A 15,558-nucleotide genomic window follows, 5' to 3' on the forward strand; every position below is an offset into this window, starting at 1 on the left:
AATTTATAATTTGAAGTATATATTTCTTTTATAAAATTAGAATTTATATAATCTGAATTTATAATTATAAATCATTCATTTATAATGAGTAACATTTAAATTTATTGAGGCTTGTCTGCTGTCTTCATGTATGAACTATGCTGAAGAATGTTCCATGTGTATTGGGAATAATGTATATTCTACTATTGGTAGAGTTTTCTTTATATGCCAAGTAGGTAGTTCTGTATCTTTGCTTATTTTATGTTTTTAAATTATTTTTGGGCTCTGCTTCTTGGTACATATATAATTATTACATCTTTTGTCTCTCTCTCTTTTTTTTTTTGGTGTTGGTACTGGGGATCGAACCCAGGGCCTCACTCATGACAAGGAAGCACTCTGACACTGAGCCATATCTCCGGCCCTGTATCTTCTTGATTTACTGACTCTTTCTTTAGGTCTGTTTTATATTTTGCAGTGCTGGTGATTGAACCTATGTGTGCTAGGCAAGCACCCTACCACTGAGCCTCATCAGTAGCCCTCCTAAAGTCTTTTTATCTGGTATTACCATTCCAGCTAACATATTGTTACGGATTCTGAATTTTTTTTAAATACTTTTTTTTTTTTAGTTGTACTTGGACATAATATCTTTATTTCACTTATTTATTTTTATGTGGTGCTGCAGATTGATCCCAGGGTCTCCTACATGGGAGGTGAGCACTCTACAGCTGAGCCACAACCCCAGCCCTGATTCTGAATCTTTTTAAATTTCAATGTAAAAAAGTGTTGCTTGTTGACAGCATTATAATTGGATATTTTTCCTTTTTTTCTATAATCTGATAGTCTCTGATCTTGCATAGGATTTTTTAGATCATTATTTTTTTATGATCTAAAAAATAATGATCTAAAAATAATCACTTGTTACTTATGGATTTCATTGGAATTACATTTTTCATTTTACTGTTCTTTTATATATGTTTACTGTGCTTTGTTCCTATGTCTACTGCCTTTTGTGTTATATACTTTTTAGTGTGCCATTTGAATAACTTCATTGACTTTTTTTAATATTTATTTTTTAGTTGTAATTGGACCCACTACCTTCATTTTATTTATTTATTTCTTTAAGGACCGAACCCAGGGCCTCGCACGTGCGAGGTGAGTGCTCTGCTGCTGAGCCACAACCCTAGCCCCCATTGACTTTTTACTATACATTTAAAAAGGTTTTTTTTCCCCCAGTGGTTACCATTGGCATTACATTACACATTTATCAGTCTGCTTAATATCATTAAAATATAGGAACTTTGTCCATTATAGGTGATTTTTCTTTTCTATTTTGCCACTGTTATATATCTATGTTTTGTAAATTCAGCAGTTCACTGTTACAATCATTGCTTTATACCTCCTTAGATCTTTAAAAGTGGTAAGTTTTTGGTTTTTTTAGATAAGCCTATGTGTTTGGCCATTTCTGGTGTTCTTCATTGCTTCTTTTGTATTTGAGTCTAGTGTCTTTCCTTTCAGCTTCCCGGGCTTCCTTTATTTAATATTTCGTGTAAATCAAGTCTGCTAGCAAAAAATTCTCAGACTTTGTTTATCAGGGAGTATTGTCATTTTTGAAGAATAGTCTTGGTGTTTTCTTCTTTGTTGACACCCTTTTGCTTTTAGCTCTTTGCGTGTGTGTTTCACTGCCTTCTGGCCTCTGTTGTTTCTGATTGGAAGTTAGCCATTCACCTATTGATGATTTTGAGCACATGCTGGGTCATTTTTCTCTTCTGCTTTCGAGATTTTCTCCCTTGTGTTTGCCTTTAATAGTTTGACCATGATGTATCTAGGAATAGGTCTCTTTGTATTTATTCTACTTGAAGTTGATTGGGCTTCTTGGATCTATAGATTTTGTTTCCTTAAGAGAGGAGAAAAGAAGTCAGCTCTGGAAATATTTTGTCCTGTGTTTTAGCTATTTATTATCTATCTATCTATCTATCTATCTATCTATCTATCTATCTATCTATCCATCCATCCATCCATCCATCCATCCATCCATCTATCTATCTATCTATTTTTTACTCTCTTTCTTCCTCCTGATACTCCAGAAATGTTGGTAAGCTGGATGTTCCACATGTCTCTGAAGCTGTTTATTTTTCTTTAACTATTTTTTTTCTCTCGATATTTAATTGGATAATTTCTATTAATGTGCCTTTAGGTCACTAATTTTCTTCTGTTATTTCGAATCAGCTGATGAGACCTTCTGTGTTTCTGTTTCTGGTTTTTTTTTTTTTGTTTGTTTTTGGTACTGGAGACTGAACCCAGGGGGCACTTAACCACTGAGTTACATACCTAGCGCTTTTTATTTTTTATTTTGAAAGGGTCTTGCTAAGATGCTTAAGTTGCTGAGGCTGGCCTCAGACTTGTGAACCTCTTGCTTCAGCCTCCCAAGTCTCTAGGAATACAGACATGTATCACAATGCTCAGCCCTTCTAATAAGGTTTTTAAAAGATTTTAGTTATTATACTTTTTAACTTCAGAATTAGAGTTCTTTTATGTAATTTCTGTGCTTTTATTGAAAATCTTAACAGTTGATAATTTTCATAATTAAAAAAGTTAAAAAGTGGGTTCCTTCATTTTTATACACACACATACGCACACACACACACATACATACATACACACACTTAATTGTAGTTGGACATAATCTCTTTATTTTATTTATTTTTATGTGATGCTGAGGATCGAATGCAGCACCTCACACATTCTAGGCGAGTACTCTACCCTGAGCCACAACAGCCATGGGTTCCTTCGTTTATGTTAACACATCTGAAATAGATGTTTTGAAATCTTGGTTAAGCCAACATATATGAGACTCTAAAAAATGTTTGTATTGACTGGTATTTTTCATGAATATGGGTCATATATTTTTTATGTATCTTGTAATTGTTAAAAATGGCATTTTACTTAACATTGTAGCAATTCTGGGTTGTGATTACTTACTCCCTGCCACTCAAGGTTTTTGTTGTTACTGTTGTTTTCATTATGGTTTTGTATAATACAATTCTGTTGTTGAAACAAAGCAACAAATTTTATTGTTGACAGAAGTTTTATTTGGAAAAATAAATAAGCATGAATATGCAGGAAAACTCAAATTGAAGGATACTGAGATAGATAGCTCTATCAGAAATCGAACTTTTAAAAATATGTCAATAACAAAATTTTTAAAAATGAATTAATATAATACTTCTTCAAGCTCATAGATGAAATTATTACTGGATTTGCTCTATGTGTAGGAAAGACAGTTCTTTGTGTCCTTGTAAACCGATAAAAAAATTTTAGGAGCTTTCATTTATCTCCAAGCTTCCTATGAAGGAGTGTTTATAAACTTTTTTTTAGAACACTGGGGATGGAACCCACGGGCACTTTACCACTGAGCTATTTTCCCCCAACCTCTTTATTTATTTATTCTTTTAAAATTTATTTTACATTTATGTGGTGCTGAGGTTTGAACCCAGGGCCTCAGGCATGCTAAGCGAGCACTCTACCACTGAGCCACAGTCCCAGCCCCTCCGCCAACTCTTTAATTTTGAGATAGGGTCTTCATAAATTGCCAAACCTGCCTTTGAACTCAGTGGTCTTCCTTAAGCCTCTGTTTAAGCTGAGATTGTATATATTTGCCACCACACTGGCACAAACAATTTTTTTAAATTTAGTTTTTAGTTGGACACAATACCTTTATTTTACTTATTTATTTTTATGTGGTGCTGAGGATTGAACCCAGGGCCTTGTATGTGCTAGGCGAGCACTCTACTGCTGAGCCACAACCCCAGCTCCCCCACAAACTGTTTTTGATAGGTAAGAATCTAATATATGTATATTTTAATGTTGTAGATGTTCATCATGCTTTTATTTTGTTTATTTTTATGCAGTGCTGAGGAACGAACCCAGTACCTCACATGTGCTAGCAAGTGCTCTGCCACTGAGGTACAGCCCCAGCCCCAGCCCCAAGAATCTTTATATATATATATATATATATATATATTTTTTTTTTTTTTTTTTTTTTTTAAGAATCTAATATTTTTAAGGAACTTTAGGTAGGAAATTCCATAAAATCTTTAGTCTGGTGCTATGCTCAGAAATGCTGTCAGAAAGTTTTCTTAGGCACTGCCTGGGCTTTTTTTGTTTTTTGTTTTTGGATATACTCCACATTTTCTATAGGATTCTTTTTGTCAGCTTTTCCTGCCCAAGATAACCTTGTTCACCAGGTTTTTTATCTAGGTATTTAACATGATTGTAGAACTGTAATAGTTTCTGAGTACACATGTGTTTGGTATGTTATTGGTTGTATGTGTTATTTCTAAGGCCTGCCATTTTGTTTGCTTTTCTCCTTATAGACTTTACAAAGCAGGTAAGAATGGTGTTTTTAAGTGGTTGCTTTCTTTGTTTTTCTTTTCTAACTTTTTAGGTCTTCTGCATTTCCTTCAATATCTTATATCTCTTATGTAGACTACAGATCTAAGCAAATTATTCTTTACAAGACCAGGGTTATTCCTTAGTTCCTAACTACCAGTATCATATTTTGTTTCATATGTTAAAAACCAGCCAGTACATTGGTCATTCAGATGTGCCTTACTAGATTTTCAAAAAGTGGTCATTTCTAAATTTATACCAGGTTGCACATAACTGTATTTGTATAGCTTTTTTTCCCTCCATAAGTAATATGATTTGTTTGTTGTGTATGTGTATGTTTTATTGTAGGAATTGGATGGCATAAGTGATTAAGGTGTGGTATTCAGGGTTTCTGAAGCCTGTGAAAGGTAGAAACTCAACCATGATTTCTTTTTCAACTCTACAGCATTCTCTTCCTTGAAGTCTTCATTTTTACCCTAGTCTCAGGTAACTTTAATACTTATATTTCATAATCTTGAATTAGTAAAATTTTTTCAAATGTGAAACCTTGCTGTTAAAATTTCATGTTGTGTTTACATAATAGTTTTTTTCTATTTTGATTTTTATATCTAAAGAAACTTTTTTCTTGATTTAATTTTTTCATGAGAAGACATTGATTTTAAGACAAAATCCGTGAATAATGATATCATTTTAGATTAAGTTTTAGTTTAACACCGAAAAATGTGTGTAGCTTATCATGTAATCACAAGTGAAATTGAAGTTAGAAATTGTTTTCTTGTTTAACCTTCTTCCTTAACAGTGGATTGCATTTCTTTACCTTCGTATTCCAAACACACATCATCCATATTACATTTTCTAGAATTTCCAGGGAAACTCTATTTTCCTCCCTAGAGAAACCTGATTTAGTAACCTAATTTAAGTTTGCTGTATAATTTTTGAAATATGATAAAACACACTAACAGTTATACATGTGTACATATTGTATGTTTGCCTATGTTCGTATAAGGAAGCAATCTTGTAGATAATTCAGAAAGGACATTCTCCTTTCCTTTAATGGGAATTGTGTATATCACTTTCACCCTTATCCCATTTGCTGTAACTTTGTCACATAACCACAACCAGCTACAAGTGAGGCAGGGCAATGAGTCTTACTTAGGCAGGCATGTGTCTCCCATAATTTTTATTATTTGATAAGAAGGAGACAACAGATTCTGGAGGAACAGCCAGCTATCTGTCACACTAGGGTTTGTGTCAGTAACATTTTTTCTGTTCTGGAGTGTATCTTTGTTATTATATAGCACATATTTAAAAAATAACCATTAGATGTTTAATGTTTGTTTATAGTATATAGTGAAATTTATTTTAAGAAGTACTTTTTTATTCCTTTTACTTACAAAACTGTTGAAAATTTTCTGATAAAGTCAGTATTTTGATTGTTAATGTTTTAATTTTTGAGATTGGCATAAAGTGCAATGAATATAATATCTAGAATCGACAATATAGGTTTCTATTTTTCTTGTATTTTTTTTTTCGCCCTATCCCCTTCTGATAAATTACAGATATATCTTTGCCAGGAGTAATGGTATATGCCTGTAATCCTAGCAACTCAGGAGGTTGAAGCAGAAGAATTGCTAGTTTGAGGCCTGTCGCAATCTCAGTGAGATCCAGTCTCAAAACAAAAAAGGACTGAGAGTGTAACTTAGTGGTGGAGTGCTGATGGGTTCAATTCCCAACACCACAGAAAGAAAAATAAACACGCACACACGCACACAAATACACACAGATATTTCTTAAACAGTTTGAGTTGGCATAAATATGGTTTCAAGTTTCAAAGTATCACTATTTTGTTAAGTGTTTTAGAAGATTTTGGTGGTAAATAGTAGGAATGCATTAGATTATGGGTTTTTTTTTTTGAGGGGCATAAGTATTATGTAGACAAGCATTAACTTTGGCTTAAATAATTATAAATTATTTTTCTATGGTTAAAAAATGGTTACTTTTTAGGGGCTGGAGCTGTGGCTTAGTGGGGGAGCATTTGCCTAGCATGTGTGAGGCACTGGGTTTGATTCTCAGCACTCCATATAGATGGATGAATAAAATAAAGGTAAAAAAAAAATCAGGATAAGTTAAAAAAAAAGGTTACTTTTTAAATTGCATATTGCACATTCTGACTAATAATTTTTAAGTATTAAATTAGATGTTTATTATTTAAATTTTTTATTGTTGCTAGTACTGATTTGAAATAACTTTTTGTCCAGTTTTCATTATTGTAAATGATGCTATTAGGAAATTTTAAAATAGCCCATTAAAAATCAACAGTGCTGGGCATGGTGGTGCATGCCTGTAATCCTAGCAGCTCAGGAGGCTGGGGCAGGAGGATCACGAGTTCAAAGCCAGCCTTAGCACTGGCAAGGTGCTAAGCAACTCAGTGAGACTCTGTCTCTAAATAAAATACAAAATAGGGGTGGGATGTGGCTGAGTGGTTGAGTGCCCCTGAGTTCAATCCCTAGTACCAAAAACATTAAAAAATCAATATAGTCGAAGCTGGGGTTGTGGCTCAGTGGTATAGCACTTGCCTAGCATGTGTGAGGCGTACCATATATAAACAAACAAATATATATAAATAAATGTTTAAAAAAAGGTTTAAAAAAAGACATTTCTTAGAAAAAAATTAATATAGTTTACAATATAGGCTTTGTAAGATACAAAATGATAGTTACATAAAGGTATATCTGAGGAGTTCTCTGAATATAGAATGTACCTACACAATAAATATTGTTCTTAAATGAGATAAGCAGTTTTTGCTAAGTCATTATTTTGTGTTTATGTACATATACATATATACATAGTTTTTGCTAAATTATTATATATATATGTACGCACACATATATGTGTGTGTGTGTGTGTGTGTTGGGGGGTAACTGATAATTGAACCTAGGAATGTTCTACCACTAAACTGTATCCCCAGATTTTTTTTTTTTTTAATTTGGAGACAGGGTCTCACAAAGTTGCCCAGACTGGCCTTGAACTTAGTTAGGATCCTTCTGCCTCAGCCTCCTGAGTCAGTGGAATTATAGGCATGTGCCACTATGCCCAGTTTATAATTATATTCTGAAGGATGAGGAAAAATAGAAAACTTCTTAGGAATGACAAAATATTTAAGTTTCTTATATTGACCACTGATTTATTCATCATACCAAATTATCTTAAAGCTGATATTTATATTTTATATTTCTTTTTTAATTGGGGTATTTGTGTGTGCTGGGATTGAACCCAGGGCCTTGCACATGCTACATCCTCAGTCTTGATATATATATTCATTTTTTTTTTTGAGAGAGAGAGAGAGAGAGAGAGAGAGAGAATTTTAATATTTATTTTCTAGTTTTTCGGCGGATACAACATCTTTGTATGTGGTGCTGAGGATCGAACCCGGGCCGCATCGAATGCCAGGCAAGCGTACTACCGCTTGAGCCACATTCCCAGCCCTTGATATTTGTATTTTTAATGCTGTCATTTTAAAAATATAATTTCTTCCTGAGTCATGCAAAGGTTAGAAATTGATGTTACTGGCATGTTAACTGGATGTTAGAAATTAATGTAACTGGCATCCTCTATACAAAAGAGGTTTGCTGAAAATTATTTGGATCAGAAGTAATTTGTAGGATTTAGAAGTAATTTGTTCTCTGTTATTTGTTTTCAGAACAAATTCCTTTAAGTGCCTCTCCTGCCTAAAGTGAAGTTTCTTTTTAGGTGTAATCAGTTCTGGTATAAGGGTGGGGTGTTGTTGAAGTTGGGAGAATATTTTATTTGAAAATTACTCTTAGAAAATGCAGTGATTTTTAGTTTCCTAACCTTGACCATTATACTGTTTTGACTCGTAGTATATAATTAAAGTTTCACATTATTTAGTTACAGTTGATGGAAAATATTAATGCCAAACTCAATAAATAAAGCAGAAATGCGGGATATTAAATGAAAAATATTTCTTTCTTTCATGCTTGAATGCAGATTAATTAAAGGTGGTAAGTGGCATGTAGATAGTCTGTGTATGATCTGAAGGGGCATAAGGATTTTAGAGGGTTGTTGCACAGGCCTTCAAATCTGTTTTCATTTAAAAACAAACAGCCATCCTTTCTTTGGTCTTTGGTTTATTCGCCATATTTAGGATTTAAAAAAATTTCTAATTGGAAATGGAAAATTAAGAGAAAGATTTTTCTGGTAATTGAAGAAAGAATTGAGGAAAGAAGTTAATTTAAGAGGGTGTATGTCAACTTGTGGAAAAAAGAAAAAGGACTGGCTAAAGGGAAATCCTCTAAGGTGTGAATAGTGGATGAAGTTGGAAAGTAGAGAATATGCAGAGTCCAGTACACTTTAAGAAGAAATAAGGATTCTGCATCAGAAAGTTCTCTTGTGTTAGCTATGAGATGGGTTGCTCAGCTAAGGAGATTGCTTTACCAAGCCAAGCATTGGCGATCCAGAGGCCTCAGAAGTAGGTGGTGAGATGAGGATGAGTTCAAGGACTTTAAGGTTTCCAGGGCCTTTGAAAGTCAGGAAGTGGTATGATATGGTAAAAAGTGCATTGAAGCAAGTAAACTTGGTTTGAAATTCCAATTTACTTCTGAGCTATGTAGTTTTCAGTAATCCTCAGTTTGTCTTTGCATTGTTACTGTCTTGAAGATTATTATAAATATTAAGTAAGGTAATATGTATAAACGTGTCCAGCACAGTATCTTACATCTAGTGTGTTCTCATTATGTTAGTTGTCTTTCCTGTCCAGGTTCCCATATCTTTGAAACTTAGATTACAAATACACACATATTAATAAATTTGGAAGGGTAGTTTCCTCATTAATTACTTAAATCCCTAATTAAAAACCTCATTAAGTATTTTAAGTTCTTATGTACTTCTGTTAAGTTTGTCTTTTGAAAGAAGCCCATACAGTTGCCTGGATTTTGGAAGTAATTTTTGCAGTGTTTGTATTAAAACTTGCATTTTTTATTTTAATATTTTAAAATTTAAAAAAAATTTTTTTTGGTTGTAGATGGACACAGTACCTTTATTTTGTTTATTTATCTTTATGTGGTGCTGAGGATTGAACCCAGTGCCTCACATATGCTAGACAAGTCTTCTACCACTATGCTAGAACCCCAGCCCTATTTTAATATTTTTATTAATGCATTATTGGTGTCCATATAGTGGGGTTCATAGTGACATATTCATAAAGGTATATATCCTCATTCTCAATCCTCAATACTTTCCTTTCCCTCTCCTCCTCTGTCTCCTTGATCTCTGTCCTCTACTCTTTTGGTCTTTTTATTTACTTATTTATTAACATTTTATTTTAATTGGTGCATTACAGTTATACAAAAAAGTGAAATTCATTGTTATACATTCACATACGCCCAGAACATAATTTGGCCAATTTTCAGCTCCTCTTAATCCCAGCTGGGATGCATATTTTGATTTCTTCTATCCATGCATTTCTTCCTTCCTCCTCCCTTCCTCCCTTCTCTCTACCACCCCTTTTCTTTCTTTCTTTTTTATACTGGTGATTGAACCCAGGGTGCTTTACCACTGAACTACATACTCACCTCTTTTTATTTTCTGTTTTGAGACAGGGTCTCTCTAAGTTTCTTAGGGCCTAAATTGCCCAGTCTGGTCTCAAACCTGCCATTTTCCTGCCTGTGCCTCCTGTGTCACTGGGATTGTTACAGACATTGCTACCACACCTACTTGAGATTCTCTTTTTCAATATTTGTTAAGATCCATGATCACAGAGCAGACTTACTGTAGGTGGGATCCCACAAAGTTTTAGATTCAATGAAATATTTTGGTTGGCATAAGAAAACAGGGTAGAACCAAACACTTCATGGAAGAAATGTCGCATTTTTTGAGCCACTATAGTTCTGTAAGACAGGCTTTGGTCCCACCACCTCAGTGTATTAAAAACTTGCATATTTTACTTCATTGTTAAAAGCACTGACTCAAAGATTATTTGTTCTGTGTCAGCGTGTAAGACTGTAAAGTTTAGTTTCTGATTGCTTGCACTTAGATGATAAGAAACATTAAAGTAGAAGATGACAACAAGAAGAGTAAACACTCTTAGAAAATAGGAGAAAGTAATGGGTCATAAATTTATTTCTCTTTAAGTTAATCTTTGCTACTAGACTTAAATAACTAGGTGAAAGCTGCGATAGTTAGGATTATTTTTTAGAAAGCTGAACAAAATATTTGTCAGGAAAGAATGGTAGGTGGATGGGGGCAGGGGTACAGACAGGCCCCCCCCCCAAACATGTACACACATATATAAAAGGAAGCTTCCAAAAGCCTATGGAAAACGGAAACAGTACAAACCTATGCTACAAAAAATGATAAAGTAGGAAAAGTACATTTTTGTATTGTCTTTGTGCCTCCCTTTAAAATCATAATAATTATTACCTTCCCCCCTCATAACTCTTAGGCTATTTCAGCCAAAATTCTCATGCTTCACTGCACATTCAGAAATTCAAATACAAGAAAGGTCCCATGCTCAAAACTTAACACATGCTACTTCTCTAGTTTAGTATTTTCAGGGAGGCTTAGCAAAGTGTAAAGAAAGGAAACAGATATAGTTGGTCCATATTAATGAGTGAATGAAGGGTCAGGAAACTTTGGTAGTACTTAAATACCTCTGTTCCCATACTTTGCTCTTTTCAGACAGAGGGATGGTTGGTTATAGGGGAGAATAAATCTTGGAAGTGGGGGAAGGATGCAAAGTGAAGGAGTCTATTGAAGGAAGATTAAGGAGAACTTGATTCCAGCTTGGCCCCTTTCTTTCTCCTCTCCTTGATTCTAGTTTTCAGCATTGTCACCTCTGGGTAACTTGAACACAGGAGATAGGATTACAGTCCCACCATTAGCTAAATGAGCCCAAGGACATCACTGTCCATCTTGTCTTGGTTTTTTTTCTTTTCTTCTTCTTCTTCTTCTTCTTTTTTTTTTTTGGTTTTGTTTTTGTTTTGGTATCAGGGTTTGAACCCAGGGGCACTTAACCCCTGAGTCACATTCCTAGCCCCCCCCCCCTTTTAAAAATATTTTGAGACAGGGTCTCTCTGAGTTGCTTAGGGCTTTCTAAGTTGCCGACACTGACTTTGGACTCTCAATCTTTCTGCCTCAGTTTCCCACACTGCTGGGATGATAGGTGTGTGCACCATGCCTGGCTCTGTCTTGGTTTTTAACAGCTCTGCCATTTTGTATCCTGTGCGTCAGTTCCCAAGGTTCATCCAGTAGTCTTCACAGAATACTCAGAGTGGATTATTACTCCACCTATTTTCTTTTTCCCCAGTTAGACAGAAATTCATGGGAACTTATTGTTTAGTATTATGTTTTTCGCTTACAGAATAGTCTTTTATGTGACAGAGATGACTTAAAGGAAGCAGGATTTCTTTTCTTTTCCTGTGTAACATTCCTAACCTTTGAATTTCCATAGGCACATTTGGGTCAAAAATTAGTTGGCTTTTTCAGGGGTAAACGGGGAGAGACATTTAACTATTCACATATTAATGTGAATTGATTACATCTGTTTTTCTTTTCTTTTTTCTTTACGCTTTGCTGAGCCTCCCTGAAAATTACTAAGTTACAGAAGGGAAGTAACGCGTGTTAAGTCTTGAGCATGGGACCCTTTGTTGTATTTGGATTTCTGAACATGCAGTGAGGCGTGACTAAGAGTTATTAGGGGTGGTGATGAAACTATTATGGTTTAAAAGGGAGGTGCAAGGACAATACATAAATGTACTTTTCCTACTTTATCATTTTTTGTATCATAGGTTTGTACTCTTTCCTTTCTTCATAGGCTTTTGGAAGTTTCCTTTCTTTGTATGTGGTCCTTATTTCATTTCCTGTCCTGTTTACAGAGACAAATTGAGGTGTGCAATACCTCAATTTGCTTCATTTTGTCTTAAAACACATTTTAAAAAAACACTAATAAGTCTTTTATATTACCCACACCTGTTACCATATTGTAAAATTAGAAAAGAAAAGGAAGGTCTGGGGGTGTAGCTCAATTTTAATTTAAGAGTGTTTGTCTGATGTGTATGAGGCCCTGGGTTTGATCAGCATCCTTATTAAAAAAAAACAACATGTTTTATATATATATATATATATGTATATATTTCACATGCATAAAATATATAAAATATATATTATATAAAAAACATGTACATAAGAATATGTACGTATATTTGAATATAAGAATATATATATATGAGAATACATACATATATATTTATATTAAGATTTACATGGTTTGAAAAAAGAATAAAACAAAATATCAGGATTAGTCTTTTCCCTGCAGATTCCTTTCTTACTTATTTCAGTTCCCAAATTCCATTGTTTCTTTGCAGGAAGAAAAAAAGATTTCTCCAGAATAACTATTGATCAGAGCTGTTTTTCTTTTAAAAAATTATGTAGCAAGGGTCTTACTGTCTATATAGATGTTGATTTTTTTCACCTGCTTTACATTGTATAACCAGCACATATGGCTAATCTCTTCTTTTTATGGTTGTATACATTCTGTTGTATGGTTGAATCATAATTATTGTAAAGAAGTCTCTTATTAGTGGATACTTTGATTGTTTCTGTTTTTTTGCTGTAAATGAGGGAGTTGCATCAAATATCCTGGTTCATGTATATAAATAACTCTAGAGGATCATGTATATCTCTACCAGTGAAGTTGCTTGGTCAAGAGTATATGCAGTTTTTACTTTGTTATTTCTAAGCTCATTTTAAAACTTTGAGCAGTATTCATTGATGTGAATCCTGTGTAAATATTGTAGTATTTTCTGATATTTCAGAGCATTTATCACAGAAATAATGTCCAGGCTATCCAATTTAACTCCAGATGTCTGGCTTAATTTGGGGTGACCATAGGATTAACAAATTATGGTTAAAAAGAAAGACAGATTCCTTTTGTTTTGCCCATGATCTGTTTTCAGAAAATTTGTTGAATCGGTCAAGTTTGTCTTCTACTTGACAATGTTTCTGTTTCCTTTTCAATTTACTTTCTTTTGTTTTGCTGTCTTTCTGTCCCAATTCCCTTACTCTTATGTACTTTTATCCCCCCCTTTTCCCCCCCAAAATACTGTCTATTCCCAGAGTACTTTTATTTCTTCAATACTGATTATTTTAGATTTGTGTTAGGAACACAGGTAGTAAAAATTCATATTTTATAGGTATAATAAAATGGGAATATAGTTTTAAATAGTATGCATAATATTAGGTTACACTAAAGTTTTTAAAGTTGATGATCAAAACTATTGAAATTGAGGTCTATGCACGTAAGGAAATATAGAGCTTGGGGTAGTTAACAAATTAGGCTTCAAGTTTGAATTTTTTTTTTTTTTTTGGTGCTGGGGATTTTCATGCAAGGCACACACTCTACCAACTGAGCTATATCTCCAGCTCTTGAGTGTTTTTTAAAAAACAAAACAAAACAAAACAAAAAAATCAGAGTGTGCTCCTAGCTCAGTTGGTCTTTTAGTAACTTCTTTGACATCTCCCATATTCTCTAAATACTTATAAGTTTTTCAGAATAATGTTATGACTGTAGTAGCAACATACCAAAATAATGGTATGACTGTAAATAAGAGTGGTGGGCCCTTGAATGTATAAGTTTATAAATAATTCAGGGACTTTCCACATTCTTTAAGAAAAAAGTAAATAGTTTAGAAAAGATTATAATTGATTTGCAAGGATTCCCAAAGAATTGGCTAGAGTAACCCAAGTTTAGCCTTAAAAGACATCCACTTAGTTGTAAGATAGTTAAAAAGCAGGGACAGGATATGGCTGAGGGAATTGGGATATTTGAAAAGAGCAATTATTTGGTAATATATTTAAAATCTTTGACTTTAAGATTTTAAGTTTATTACCTAAAGATTTTTAAAAGTAAAATCAGATGGTTGATCTTAACAGGGAAGGCAAGAAAAGCAAGTATTAAGTATGCATTTGTTTATTCTGCTGTTAATAAGGCTTTTTTTTTTTTTTTAAAGTAAAGGTTTTTCCCTTGATGTTATCCTTAGTAAGTGAAGGAGTATTTTGGTTTCAGTAGTGGTTGGAATTTAACTTATTTATTTGACCTCTGGAAACCATGATTAAGGAAGTGATCTTCATGTGATTTAGTTGGGAAAGAGGTAGCTAAATTGAAATATAGTACATTTACTAATTGTAGGTCCTTCATATTAGGTAGTGAATGTTGTATTTACTTCTTGTAATCTTAATAATAGTAGTTTTTAAAAAGATTTTGGTCTTCTTTGAGATGAGATCTCTTTGGGTTTTCTAATAATTGTTATATTAGTCATTATAGTAATTAATGTTAATTAATTAATATTCATGAATTTATAGCTAAATTAGAAAAGCAGATTTAAAATATTGTCTCTCTTTTCTATAATAAGGTAATATAATTATTTTATAGTATTTAGTTCTTAATTTCTTATCACAATCTATTTAGTCCTTTGCGACTTAAAATATACTAGTAATGACATTATTATTTCATTTTAACACATTTTATTTTTAATAATTAATACATTTAAAAACATTCATGAAAGTAATAATTTAGTGTAGAAAGAGATAAATGTAAATAAGAAAAAAAGGGATGTTCATCCCCCTGTGGTAATGTTAATGTTGTTACCATTTTAGATAATCCTGTGTACATTTACACTCCCACCCACATACATTTGCATATATTCTCTTTAACACTTTAAGCTATTTCCCCAAGTCTTCAGATATTTTTCAGGAAAACTTTTTATTAACTGTATGAATTATTGTTCAGCTGTAACAAACTTCACCTTCTTATTGTAATAACTGAAAGAAAAGTGCAGGTATCACAGGTGTACATCTTGATATTTCAGAGTCTACCTGTGCAATCAGCCTTCCTTTCAAGAAAAAAAATCACTGTATCCCCAGAAACTTACCTTTCCTTCCTCCTATCAGCATTGTCCCTTCCCCACTCAATAGGCACCCACTATTCTGGTTTTATTATTAAAAAAAAAAAAAAAAACTACAGTAAAACCCACTCATTTGAAATATTTACTGATTTTTTTTTTTAATTTCCTGAGTTGTGCATCTGGCAACCATCACTATAGTCCAGTTATAAAAAAATATGTTGAAACATATTTTAACCTGTTTATTGAACACATAATGTATTCCTAGTTTTTT

The 15,558-nt window shown here is 33.2% G+C and overlaps 1 protein-coding gene across 19 annotated transcripts in view; it reads left to right on the forward strand.

The window, feature by feature from the left end:
* Znf148 (zinc finger protein 148) overlaps positions 1-15,558 on the forward strand; it is a 146,140-nt gene that overhangs the window by 46,871 nt on the left and 83,711 nt on the right. For 6 of the 19 annotated variants that reach the window (XM_078044043.1, XM_078044035.1, XM_078044034.1 and 3 more), the window contains one exon: positions 4,717-4,854. The exons of 10 other annotated variants lie outside the window; for them this stretch is intronic. The gene's annotated coding sequence lies outside the window, so the exon portion shown is untranslated. The remainder of the gene's footprint in view (positions 1-4,716; positions 4,855-15,558) is intronic. 3 more of the 19 variants (XM_078044039.1, XM_078044040.1, XM_078044053.1) reach the window with 1 other exon arrangement.

This window comes from Ictidomys tridecemlineatus, chromosome 3 (genome assembly GCF_052094955.1).
Source record: "Ictidomys tridecemlineatus isolate mIctTri1 chromosome 3, mIctTri1.hap1, whole genome shotgun sequence".
NCBI lineage: Eukaryota > Metazoa > Chordata > Mammalia > Rodentia > Sciuridae > Ictidomys > Ictidomys tridecemlineatus.